The 14,567-nt window shown below is 32.2% G+C and overlaps 1 pseudogene; it reads right to left on the reverse strand.

Annotated features, from left to right (window-relative positions):
* Positions 1-115: 115 nt before the first annotated feature.
* Positions 116-6,336, reverse strand: LOC150025447 (putative leucine-rich repeat receptor-like serine/threonine-protein kinase At3g14840 pseudogene; annotated as a pseudogene).
* Positions 6,337-14,567: the final 8,231 nt, after the last annotated feature.

Here is a 14,567-nt window from a genome sequence, read left to right on the forward strand (position 1 = left end):
TTTTAAGCCATAATTTGAAGAAAAAGGTTTATTATCTACTTAGCAAAGAAAATAAAGTCATTGAAAATGTTCTCGCATGAATGTTTGGGCCTAGAGAACTATTGAGAAAATTCTTCTATTTCCTTCTTTCAGTCGGTCGTATGGTCCTTAAGCTCCCTTCCTTGCAAACTCCTCGTTCTTCCTTCCTAGCCTCGGCTCTTGGTCTTCTCGTAATCCAGACTCGGAGAGTACTTGTAGAAGGCGCTTTGACGCTTAAGTCAGCAAAGATGTTCGATACTTGGTTCTTATATGATGACGTACTTAATTCTTGGAATATGTGTTATTTATATTACCTTTGGTGGACTTTCCTTATTGAGTCAAGTTAAGGAGTTTGACCGCATTTAGGGCTACATTACCCAGTTCTTAATCATAGATTAGCTTTGCTAACATTGATTGAGCGTAATTGGACTTGTGCTGTCTGTCGACCCCACAGACGTGAGTCTTTACCTTGGTCGGCCCAGTGATAGAGACCGAAACGTGACATCGATCGTACAACCCTCACTTATAAAAAAAAGTTATATGAAATGTAAAATAAAAATTGTAATTTATTTATTATGGAAGAGAAATTTTAAATGAGTTCTTTTATCTTATCAAACCCTTTTATAAGAGGATATATATTTTTTATCCTATTTCTTCTACCGTATCATGTTAGTGTATTTATTTCATATCATATTTTTACAATATTCTCATTCACTTTACCACTTTATATATTTTTTTCACTGTATTTGTATTTTTTATAATTTTTTGGTCAGAATAATCATCATCATTAACAACACCAATTTCATCATAATGTCATGACATATATTCATCATAACTATTTTTATATTTTTTTATAATTATTATCATTTTTATTATCATATCATGACATATGATAGTACTAATATACTATTATAATAAAAGTTAGTACTATTACAACAAAAAGTTGGTATTATCACTTATGTTCTCTTTATTGTTGTCATTGTCATTTCATATTTTAATTTATCATATATGGTCTGACATGAGTTTTGAGGAGATTAATTTTAAATTTAAGAGGCAAAATTAAATTTTTTTAAATTTAACTATTAGAAGCTACACAAAATTTATATAAATTGTTTATATTATGTATTTAAAAGTAAGATATCATGATTTTATATAAGAAAATGTTCTATGAAAGATAAATATTAACTTATTCATGAATGTTTGTTATCATAGAAAAGAAAAGAAAAATTATTAGGTACAAAGTTATTTCACCCTTGGTTTCAACATGAACAAAGACATTCCTCAATAGATCATTCACACAAAGGAAGTATTGCTTAAGTATGTGTCATTAGGTAGGTTAATTATTCTAAGATAGTTTGTTATTCAACGAGTTATGATAAACATACACATTCACATGACGTACCACAAATCTACCTCTTAAGGTGACTTCATTTTTCACTTAAATATCTTTTCACTTTCTGACGTTGCACATTTCATTCACATATTTACAATTTCTTTTCCATTGCTTCCCTTCTTCAATTTCCATTCCCTGCCCAGTTCAGACAATTTTGTTTTGGCATTGTCGTGGTCTCCCAAACCCCACTCCCCATCACATCCTCTTTCTCTTTAGATCAATGCTCTCTTCCTCCCCACAAATCTCCTCTAAATCTTCCACCTTCTCATTCCATATTAAGTCTTGTGCTAAATAATAGCTTTCCAAACTCGCTCTTCAACTTTACTCTCACGTTATAAGAAATAGTATTCTCATCTAATACAATTTGTACCATATAGGAAATTAGGTTAACCAACGTTTGTACCAATTTAACCAAAATCTACAACTTTGTTAACCAAAGTTTTCTAATATTGATAAACATGAAGTTTCGTACTTTCACATTTTTTTTGCACACAAAAGCATCACATTTGCACTACTGTCATGTGTCTACCCCAACTCATGTAAAATTGTAGTGACTCTTCATTACCACAATAACGATATAATGCGTTAATTTAACCAAAATCTTGCACTTCGTTAACCATTGTATTATGATATTAATAAACATGACATTTTATATTTTAAATAATTTTTTTTTCACAAAGAAGCATCACCTTTGCACTATTATCACATGTCATATCCTTAACTCATGTAAAAGTTATAGTAACTCTTCATTACCATAATAATAAAATGGTATACTAATTTAACCAAACAATTTAACATGATTGACTACTAAATTCTTTATCCAGAACATAAACTTTTACAATAATTTTTTTTGTTATTAACCTTGCTTGACCACTAAATTCTCTATATGAACTTTTATAATAATTTTATTATTTTGACTTATATAATTATTAACCATGCTTATGCTCATATATTTTGTCCATCTTATACATGATCTAATATCATAAGGAAATGTGACAACTTTTATATTAATTTAACGAAAACAATGAACTTTGTTTAACCTTTAATTTTTATAAACATTAAATTTTTTTACTTTAACCATTCTTTTGTTGACACACAAGGATGTTATGCCACATTAAAAAACAAATTTTAAAAAAATATAAAGTCACATAAAAATATACACTTATAATTTGCCACGTGAACACTTAACATTTTCTATATTCTTATGTATACTTCTACTTGCTTAATGTCTAATTTTATTTAACTAGTGAAAACATTTAAAAAAAATTAATGGAAACATTTTTATGTTGTTGTACTTATCTTAACATTGAATACAAAATTCAAAGCCAAATCACAATTTTTACTTTAGTAGTTCATTAAACTACATATAAATAATTAATAATACTTAACCAATGATGTATTTAAATGACATGGTAATTAGTTATGGTAAGAATTAACAATGTGCAAATCCAAATGGATAAAAAAAAAAAAACAAATCCAAAATAGTAAAAACCGAAGTCGCAGTTTATTATTGTTTTGGCTGCATTTATACGTTTTATTTTGGTTTCTTATTTCTTATTATTTTGCTTCTTTATTCATGTTTGGGTTCTTTCGTTTCGATTTCAATTAGTGAATACGGTGTTCATATTCATGTTTTTATAATATTATAATTAAATTAAAATCCTATTATAATCAGATATAAGTTTCTCACAAAGTTCTTATTCATCAAGTTTCTCACACTTTTCTTTGTTAGTTTTTTTTTAGCATGTAGATATTGTCATTTAATTTCATCAATACAAAATCAACTAAACATTATAAGTGTCCATAAACTATATAAAAATAAATAAATTCATTACTAGATAAAATTTGAATTATTTATATTCTTACTTCCTTTTCTTCTCTCCATTACACTCACACACCTGCAAGAAGAACCATTAACAAAATATTGAAATTAAGAAATTAAAATAACAATAAAAACATCTTTTCAAAGATCACGGAATTGATTCGAAGCAAATCACAAACTATTGGTTTAAATTTGGTCTAAATTAATATTAAATTCAAATGGAATCAAACTAAATCATATAGAAATTCTTATGGGTGATTTATATGACTTTTCAACAAAAAACTGAATTAAAAAAATATTGTCAACCTAAATTGAGTGATGTCTTTGCACGCAATTATATTATAAATGTAATAAATGTTCAAGGTGAATAGAAAACACCACCATAATGTCCAAAATACTCCATCAATATACAATGAGAAAAATCAATAATATATACGAAAATTTGTACTATATATTATTATAGATCACAAATTTAGATGTAATAAAAATAATAATACTGATGTCATTTTGGGATGGGTAAGATAAACAAATTTGTCTCCATATAAGAAATTTTTGTTGGGTCCTTATAGTTGAGAACCATTTTTATCAAAATTTTACCCTTGGAAATGGCATATTGGCATTCATGTTTAAGAATCTTCCTTATACAATCAATTATTGCAATTTCTTTTTTGCGTTGTCACCCAAAAACTAGTTTAAGAGATAAAGGTAATAGGATCATACTAGAAAAAATATGAAATTAGACAATAAAAAATCTAAAATATTTCTTATAAAATCAAAGTCGCATAACTCAGCATAAAATTCATCAATGTACAGAACATAAAATTCATCAATGTTTTGACAAGATTTGAAAACTTCAAACCATAATAATCAAAGTGACAAAACTCAAATTTAAAAACTAAAATAATAAATAATATATACTCAAAACCACAAATAGCAAATAGTAATGGTTGTAGAAGTTAGTCATTACTAGCAGAGATAGGCATGTTACTAAATATGAGGATGAAAGAAAAAATAGTAAAGAATGAGAATAATAATAGAGAATAAATTAAAAAAAAAAAAAAGATAAACAATGGAGAAATATCTAAAAGAAAATGATAAGATGTGGGAGAAAATAGAAGAAAAAGGCTTTGAGATGAGAAACTAAATCAATATTTTTAAAGTTTTGAAAGAAAATTAAACATAAATAAAAGGTTATTGATCAATAATTTTCTCAATAAGTATTAACAAGAGAATAAATGAAATTTTGAATTGAATATTGTGTTTATATTGTGATGTTGTATAAGTTATTTATTTTAACCTTAAAAACAAGAGTATATATATTGTATCTTGTTAATGCATTGCTGATGGTAGAGCTTCCATATGACTAATTGCACTATGAAGGTATTTTTCTTGTGGTATAAATTTATTAACTACAACAATGTTGGTGAAACTATATTTCTCAAACCTTAGTTTATGAATTCTTACGACATTTAAAGTCTATTATTAGCATTCACCTTAATAAAAAAAACCCACTCACCATTTTACATATTTTGTAAGAGTCTCATTAACAACCTTATAATGTTTTATCTAATCCTATAGATATATACAATCCTCCCTTTCATAGATCCCTTATCATACTCTAATAAAATATCTTATAAATGTGTTTTATTTTGTATTTACAACCCTCTAATACAAGTATTAGGATGTATATACTAATTAGAGTATGAGAAGTTGATATTCCTACTTTTAGTCGTAATCCAAACCCACACTTTTACATGTGCCAACCAAAATATCCTTCCTCTTTATCTTTTAATTTTTAAAGATAACACCATTCATTTGATTCCAAATATTCCATATTACCGTTATTCACATGTTGCTTTTAAATTGATTTTTCTTCTTATATGTAATCCTGGGTGGTTATTTTTTTTTTTCAGCAAAGAATTAAATAATTTAAATTAAAAGGGACACTTCAGGGGTGTCCCAACCCTTATACAGAACCAACAACAGCAAAACTAAAAAACAATTAAAACAGAAAAATAAGAATAAAAATTTGCATGATACACCCGGAATAACCACAAGGCAAGCCTAATCTTTTCATCAAAGCTTGGGCTCATAACAATAAGCATGAGCCCAGAACCACTTCCTCAGCACAAGAGCAAAAAGATTGGCCCCTGAAAAGCAAAACCAGCTCACGTGGATAGCTGTACATACAACTTGCATATTCCATCCTTCCCATACACCACCCAAATCTATATCAGACATAAATGTTGAAGTTTCATCCATTGAGATGCTCTCTTCTTGAGTTTCTTGAGTTTTATTTTTCTTTCTCATACTTTAATATTGTTGCATCTCCAACTTCTTTCCATCTAATATTTCACTTGTATCTACTATCACCTCTGGAACTTTAGTTTTTCCTTCAAGCATGCATACAACAGAGGCCATGGTGGGTCTATGCATTGTAGAAACTTGCGTACATAATATAGCCACCTTGATCATTACCATTACTTCATCTTTTCTGAAATCCTTACCCCACCTCTCATCAACTAAGTCCATTAAATCACTTTGTTTTTTCAAGAGATGCACCACATGAACGAGAGAGAAACATCCTTCCTTTGGCCAATTCATGTTATTACTTTTTCCGCTGACAATTTCTAGTGGAACAATACCAAAACTATACACATCTGCTATATCAGTTAAATAACCATGCACTGCATATTCTGGACCCATGTATCCATAGGTGCCAGCTACTCTGGTAGTTATGTGTATGTTGCCTTCTTCATCAAGTTTGGCCAAACCAAAATCAGATATCTTTGGGTTGAGATCTTTGTCTAGTAACACATTAGTGGCCTTGATGTCTCTGTGAACTATCTTTAGCCTTGACTCTCTATGGATGTAAGCCAAACCTCTAGCAATACCAACACAGATCTTTTGCCTTGTTGACCAATTCAGTTTCAGTTCAGATCTGGTTCAAGTAAAGCACGAGCAAGACGTGCCATCTGAGAGAACACCCTTGTATACAGGACCAAAAACCTCCTTCTCCAATCTTGAAGCTAAAATCAAAGTTTTTAGTTGCAGCTTTGATTTTTCTTAAGCTAAATAAGCCAGTCTGGAAATCTACACCCATTAATTCTTGCCAACATCAGGTTCGTCAATCTGCCCCCTGCCAACAACATAATCAAGCCAGGAATACCAACCTTTGACATGTGTTCTTCTAATACTTTAACCTGCACCACTTAACAATACCTTCCAAACCTTTCAGCTATTTCAAAAAATAATACATACCCATAACAGTGATTATATAATAAATCATTGACAGATTTATAACAAAACCAGCAAACCATGTACTTAATTGGGAAAACAGTAATTATGCTTATCTCTTTTTATTTTGTTGCCATATTAATGCATGTTAAAGGCGATAAGATCCAATCAGAGAAGGATAACTTAACTTTTCTTTCTTTATGTTTCATCCACACCCATGTTTGTACTTGTGCCATAGTAAAGATTTCCTCTGCATCTATCTTTGTTTGGTTAAAAATAACCTTGTTTCTATGCTTCCAAATGCACCAAACCACTGAGACCCATAGACTTTTCCATAGTCTGTTGCCTTCTTGGTTAAAAAACATACAAGAAAATTGTTCGAAATGATGAATCAAATCATTATGATCTACCGAACTAATTCCTGTCCAGTTAAAGCACATATTCCAAACCTTGGTTGATACATCACAAGTAACAAGAATGTGTGAGGTTGACTCCTCCTCCCTTCCACATAAAACACATATTGTATCTCCCAATAAAACTCCCCTTTTATGCAAATTCAACTTAGTTGCTATCCTATTCGATAGGGCCCTCCACACATAAAACTGAGCTGATGGCATAACCTTTAACTTCCAAAGATACTCGAATACCCCTGATACCCCTCCAGATGCCTGCTTGATTAATTTATTGTAAGCAGATTTAACCGAAAACGTGTATGATGGAGGATCATTCCATAGTCGTAAGTCCTCTTTGTTTGGATATAGTGACACTTGTGATAAGTTTTCCATAAACTCCTCTATCATCGTTCTTTCCCACTCAAACCATTCTCTTCTCCAACTAAATTTCCACTCCCATCCCTCTGTTGACCAACTTCCGAAATTACCAATAGTTTTGTCTTTAAGATCAGAATTATTATATATTCTTTCATACCTACCTTTGAGTTGACCATTGGCTAGCCACTCATCTTCCCAGAATTTTATCTTGTCCCCAGATCCAAGTTGCCAAACCATATTTGAATTGACCCAATTGTCCCCTTGATCTGAAAGGCAAACCTTGAATAAATCATTCCACCATCTAGATTTATACCTATTTTGATTCGGTGCAAATGAGCTTGTCATACTCCACAATCCATACTTCGATTCAAGAACATCCTTCCATAGACCCTTCTCAGTGGAACCCATTCTCCAAAACCATTTTGCCAAGAGTGCCTTATTGAATAAATCAATACTTTTAATACCTAACCCTCCCTCCTCTTTCGCTTTGCATATGTTCTCCCAACTAGTCCATGCAATTTTCCTCCCTTCTGCTCCCCATCCCCATAGGAACTTCCTTTGTAATTTTGTGATCTCCTTGCATACTCCAACCGGGACTTTGAAAAAAGATAGAAAAAATAGAGGTATGGCATTGATGACAGATTTTATAAGGCAAACTCTTCCCGCGAAGGAGAGATTCCTCCCTTTCCATACCGAGAGTTTCTTTTTTATCTTCGATAATACCGGATCCCAAAAGGAGCACCTAGCCTGGTTACCACCAATAGGTAGGCCTAAGTATGTGAATGGTATGTTCATTAGGCTGCAATGAAGTATCTCCAAGTACATTTTTACCTCATACCTGTCTACTCCAATTGCTCGTATTTTACTTTTGTGGAAGTTTACTTTGAGACCAGAACTTAATTCAAAACATCTTAACATAGCATTGATGCTCAAAATATTTTGTACATTTGATTCGCACACAAAGAGAGTGTCATCAACAAATTGTAGTAGATTCACCTCCACTTTTTTATCCCCGACTTTTAAACCTGAGAACAAGTTTTTTCTTGTCGCTTGTTTTACTAGTCCAGCCAGACCTTGTGCAACAATCAAAAACAAAAATGGTGCCATCGGATCCCCTTGTCTAAGGCCTCTAGACGGTTTGAATTCTTTTGTTGGGCTACCATTTACCAATACTGATATAGTAGTTGATTCAAGGCATGCTCTAATCCACTGTATCCATTTTTCACAAAAACCTAATCTACTCATCATGTATAGTAGGAACTCCCAACTCACTGAATCGTAAGCCTTTTCGAAGTCAAGTTCTACAACCACCCCACTTTTCCTCCTTCTTTTCAAATCATCCATGACTTCATTCACAACAAGAACACTATCTAATAATCCTCTATTAGATAAAAAAGCTGATTGTGACCCGTCTATCACCTTCTCAATAACTTTTTTAATCCTTCTAGATAACACTTTTGTCAGAATCTTGTACAAGCAACCTACAAGTGAGATGGGTCTATACTCTTCAAGAGATTGAGGATTCTCAGAATTTGGGATCAATGTTATGAATGAAGCATTACATCCCTTTGGGATCTTCCCCCCGCTGTGGAAGTGTTTTACTGCACCCATCACATCCTTTTCTAACAAACCCCAATACTTTTTAATGAAACTGAATGTTACTCCGTCTGGGCCAGGGCTCTTACTGCTGTCACAATTCCAGATAGCCTCCTTAATTTCATTGTCCTCAAAAGGTTCAATCAAAAACTTGTTGTCAGCATCTGTTAATTCTTTAAATTCAACATTATCCAACCTAACACCAATATCTTTGACAGCCGACATCTTTTTCTTGTAGAATTCTTTAACCAACTCCTTCACCATACTTGGTTCTTCCACCCATTTATAAGAGTTATAGCAATGTATTCCTTTGATCTCATTCCTCATCCTCCTCCATTTAATTGAAGCATGATAGTACTTAGAATTGGAATCCCCTTTCTTAAACCATAATGCTCTTGACTTTTGTTGTAATAAGGATTCATTCCTCATATTGATATCTTGTAACTGGCTCAAGAGCTCTCTTCGTTCCCTGATCTTGTCTTCATCTAACTCGTCTTCATCATCTCTCCTATCAAGTTCTTGTATCTTATTCAAGATATCCATTTTGAGCTTATTTGTATAACCAAAAACATCTTTATTCCACCCTTTCAAATCGCTCTTTAGCATTTTCAGTTTCTCTTTTAACACCAGAATTTCATTTCCCTGTACCAAGTAATTTCCCCATTTATCTTTAACAAATTTGTCAAACTCTTTATGTTCCTGCCAAATGTCTAGAAACCTGAATGGTTTTGGTCCCCAATCTACTATATTTACTTTTAACACCAAGGCACAGTGATCAGATACTTGTCTATCTAAGACATATTGTTTGCTGCCTGGCCAATGTTGCAACCATTCAAATGTAGTTAAAAATCTGTCAAGTCTGCTCTTAGCCTTTCCATTAGGTCTATACCATGTATATTTTCTTCCAATGCTAGGTATATCAACCATCTCCATGCTATCAATGAAATTATTAAAGCCTTGCATTTCTCTCTTGTTTCCTCTAGCTTGACTTATTCTCCTCCTTTCCTCTTCATTTCTTATTGCATTGAAGTCTCCCAAAATGCACCATGAGTTACAAGGTTCCCTTTGTCTGATTCCTTTTAGTTCCTCCCATATTTGCATTTTCAATTGTAAATTACATGAAGAATACACATTTGTAATAACAACAGGAGTATTACTCTCCCTAAATATCCCGACAAAAACTATGAACCATCTATTAATAATATGATTAGAACATTGGAAAATTTTTTTGTGCCAAATTGTAAGAATACCACCTGCTCCATTAATTGGTTCGCTGTAAAAATAATCTATATCATTATCCCCCCATAACTGACAACAATTATTTAAATTGAAATTCGCCAATTTCACTTCTTGCAAGCATACCATTTTGACCCCTTCCTTCCTAATTACATCCTTAATATATCTCCACTTTACAGGACTCCCCAAACCTCTCACATTTAAAGATAGAATTCTCATTGATAACCCATATTTTCCCCCATTTCCCTTTGAGATTTTAACATTATATCCCTTTTTTCAAGTTCTTCCAAACTTAACATAATATTTCCTTCATCCCCACAGGTAGCACCTAACTGTTTACCCAATTCCCATAATCTAATTGTTTCTAAACTTCCACGTTTTTGCCAAAATAAGCGATTGCAATTATTTATAGCCGTGTCAGAAACAAAATTACTAATTTGAGATAAGACTGACCTTATATGTTTGCGATCTTTCCGTTTGGTATTTTTGCTTGATTCACCCATCCAAAAGACTCTTCTTTCATTTGTGTCGATAGAATTAAAGGACCTCAATTCATTGCTTTCCTTCTTTTGTTTTCCTGTTCCATCCAATGCCAGATGAGACTCTCTTTTACTTTGCTCATTGAATGGTAGATATCTGTCGTTTATTCTGCACGATCTTGACCCTGAATGGAGAAGGTTTTGTGTGTGATTCTGCTCCGCGGAGGCTGGAGCATAGAGAAAAGGAGAACACCCTTCCACCCCCAAGGGCGTCGTACAAAGGGAATCCTCTACCTTCGATATTGACAGCATTGAAACCGCCTCCCTCACTGTCTCTTCTCCCACCGATGACTGGGCATGGTTGGATAAAAACCTTTCCTTTTGCACTGCCAAATTCAAGGTGTGCGGTATTTGATTCCGTTTCTCCTCCGTTTCCTCTACTGTGTGTGATTGGAGTGTGATGGCTGCTTCGTTTTGGGCGTGGTGTGCCGATGCAATGTCTTTCTGGGATCGACCGTGAGCACGGAGTGCGACAGCGTTTTCATTCCAAGGTTTCCCAATCTGTTCAACCTCTTCCAGATCGTTAATCCTTGCCATGTTAAGTGGGCTTCCCAGCGACCCAATCCAGACTGAATCCTCCACCCTTCCATTAATTGGGCTTGAATTAGAATCTGATTCAAAGTGATTTTTTAATTTGCACCTCCTTTTCGCATCCGCTAACTGTGTCTGATTTGAGACACATTGGGCCATTTCTAAAAGCCCATTTTTCTTTGCCTTGTCAGCCCTGCTTATAGCCGTTGATGTTGCAGGCCCTATGTTTTCCTTTTTTGTGAGTAGGCAGAGATTAGGTGCAGATGTAGCCCCTAGGAGTTTTGTCGGAAATGGGTCGCAACAGTGTAATGGTGATAATGGTTCAGATCGCCGGCGGTCCTGTTCAAGTGGTGACTTTGTCTTGCTCGTTTCCACCGTTTTTTCCTCCTCTTCAATCTTTCTTGCATCTTCGAAAGCCCCATTCTCCGAACGCCCTGATGCGTGCGACGCCATTGAATCTACTTCAGAATCATCTCCGTCAGATATTTCGCCCCCGTGACATTGACAAAGGTTGTATTCAGGAACTGTGCATTCTTCCTCCACTGATATCTGATACAGGACTTCATTGATTCTCATATAACTAGTTATCTTTGCCTCACAACCCACTGATACTCTAACTTTAAACCTTGCATATTCTAATTCGTCCAATGTCATTGTTGCTTCATCTACCTCAACCAGTGTTCCTAGTAACGCAGCAATGTGTTTGAAGCACTCAGTATTCCACAGTTTCAACGGTAATCCCCTACATCTTACCCAAACCAATTTATCCACCGCTACAAATTGATCTTCCCATGGGATAATGGTGTCAAACAAATCTTCAAACCATTCTTTGTTTTCCTCTATAGCTTCTTTAACCTTCGTTTCATTTTCGCCCATCAATAAGACATGAAAACCGCCCAGAAATTTAACTTTTATGTAGTTGAGGCCTCCCAAAATAAAGCTTTCATTCAGACTTGATACTTTGCTTAGATCTGAGACCCTACCAATATAACATTGTTTTAACCATTCTCTTGGTGTTTCTTCCACTTTAAAGTGTATAGCATTTATGTTTGCCCTGTTCAGTGATTGTGCTCTGTTTCTGTCTCCATTTTTTACCACATTTGCGTAAGAATTTGTTCCTTTTGCCCTCCATTCTTTTTTAACCACTTTCTCTGATTCAATTTCCTTTTCTTTCAGCTTTTCATTCCATTCCTTTCTTGTTTCTGCTGACTTGTTATATTTTGGTCTATTAGCATATAGTTTCCAGCTTCCAATCCATATAGTGTTCAACTGGTTCTCCAATTCTCTAATATTTTGTACTCCCTGGAATCTAACAAAACCAAACCTTTGCTTCTTGATGTTCAATCTTCTAGATATAAAAACATCACTTACCCTCCCCCATCTTCTAAAAATCTTCCACAAATCTGTTTCTTTGAGATCAAAGGGAAAGTTAGAGAAGAAGAAAGGAGTACCCCCTCTGTTCATCTTCCTGCTCACACGGCTGAAGATAAAGATTGTTGAGAAGTCGTGGCAATTGGGGAAGACGAAGAGAGAGAAGAGAGAAAAAAGCTTCCTTGGTTATGTATTGTCGTTGTCCCTGGGTGGTGTGTTGGTCAAAATGTTGTTTTGCATTGTTAGGAAGAACTACAAAAATACATATCTATCTTGCCCATGCTCTATTTATAACAAAACAAGTAAATAACAATTGATTAATTGTTTTCTTCCACCATTGTACACATAACACACGTAGAGTTACCTATTTGAACACCTTTATTTCCTAACATAAATTTTACTGCTATTCAACACAACTTTCCATTCAAAATGCATTGTTCATGGTAAAGCTTCAAGCTTCCAAATAAATAAAGGATTTTGTGTCATCCCATCGGAATTGTTATTTACTAACTTAGAAGGTTACTATTGTGATATTTCCTGCATAAGTTGATTTAACATGAGTTTTTCACACTCAAACTAACTATTTTCCTATGTAAAATTCGATAGTCATGTGTTATCCTTTCACTTGTTGCATGCATTAAAATGATGTCCCTTTATCATAAAATTCCCATATAACCTAAGTAATTTTTTTACAGTATAGTTGATCCCATTCCAGAAGTTTTCCCAAAACATAAGATATGCATGTATTATTCATTATATTCTTCACCAACAAATTTGGTATTTTGAAGGAAAACAACATGGAGAGAGCCTATATAACCAATTTTACTAGATTAAACCTACCCACAAAAGATATGCATGTATCATTCCATTTCATTAACTTTTTACATTCTGCCTTTAAGTATTCCTAGATAAGAAAAAGATATACATCTATCTACCATTAACAATAATTAAATAATTAAATTATTATTGAATATATAATAAAATATATTTTTTTATCAATAATTAAAGCTAGTAAATTTTGATTTAATATTAACATTTTATATTGAAATTAATTTTATATTCACGTTAATTATCAATGTTATTTTTATATTTTTATATTAGTAAAGTGTTAAAATAATCTCTATTTGTTATTACTACTTACAATTATAAATTACAACATTTAATAATATCAAACAAATGTAAATTAAATTTAAAAAATAATTAATTATAACCTTAACTATTTTAAATTCTTATATTCATTTTATATTAACATAATTTAAAATAATTTCTAACAGTACTAATTTTTATAAATAAAATTATATATATTAATAGTATAAAAATATTAAATAAATAAATAAATTTAATTTTAAAAATTATTTAAGTCTTTTAAACAATTATTTAATAAAAAACCATACATACAAACTACAAGAAAATTATTAAATAGAAACTATTTTTAGAGACCAAAATAATGAGTTACTATTTGACTAAATTAGAGACAATTTTATAAATTAAAAAAAAATTGGTATCTAAATTAGTTTTTATTATTAATAAAATTTTATAAAATAATTTCTAAATTGATATCTAACCATTGATTACCAAAATTTTAGTCACTTACTACTTTATATTCTAAATTAGTCTCTATTAGTCTTTTAGAGACTAATTTATAATCTAAAATATCAGTAGCTAAAACCTTGGTAGCTAGTTTAGATAACAATTTAGAAACTATTTTATAAATACCAACAATATTTTAATATCTAAAATAATATCTAATTTAATTAATATAGCGACTAATTACTTTTTGTCTCTAAATTTGGTTGTTATTTAATGATTTTTTTTAAGTGAGAATTTGGTTTCAAAAACCCATTTTCAGCAAAGAAATCAAATCAAAATTTGGAATATGTCTTTTATAATGGTTGAAGATCAATTTTATATATGTTGAAGATTAAATGAGTTCACTTTCTCACATGATCTATTGAGGAAAATGATCCATTGAATAATTTTAAGTTTGTCTTATCTTGTATGGTTCGAGAAGGGTCTCAGCCTTCTAGTTGTCTTTGTCGTGGTCGCACTATTTT

Source organism: Phaseolus vulgaris, chromosome 8 (genome assembly GCF_051622355.1).
Source record: "Phaseolus vulgaris cultivar YP4 chromosome 8, ASM5162235v1, whole genome shotgun sequence".
NCBI classification, from domain to species: Eukaryota; Viridiplantae; Streptophyta; class Magnoliopsida; order Fabales; family Fabaceae; genus Phaseolus; species Phaseolus vulgaris.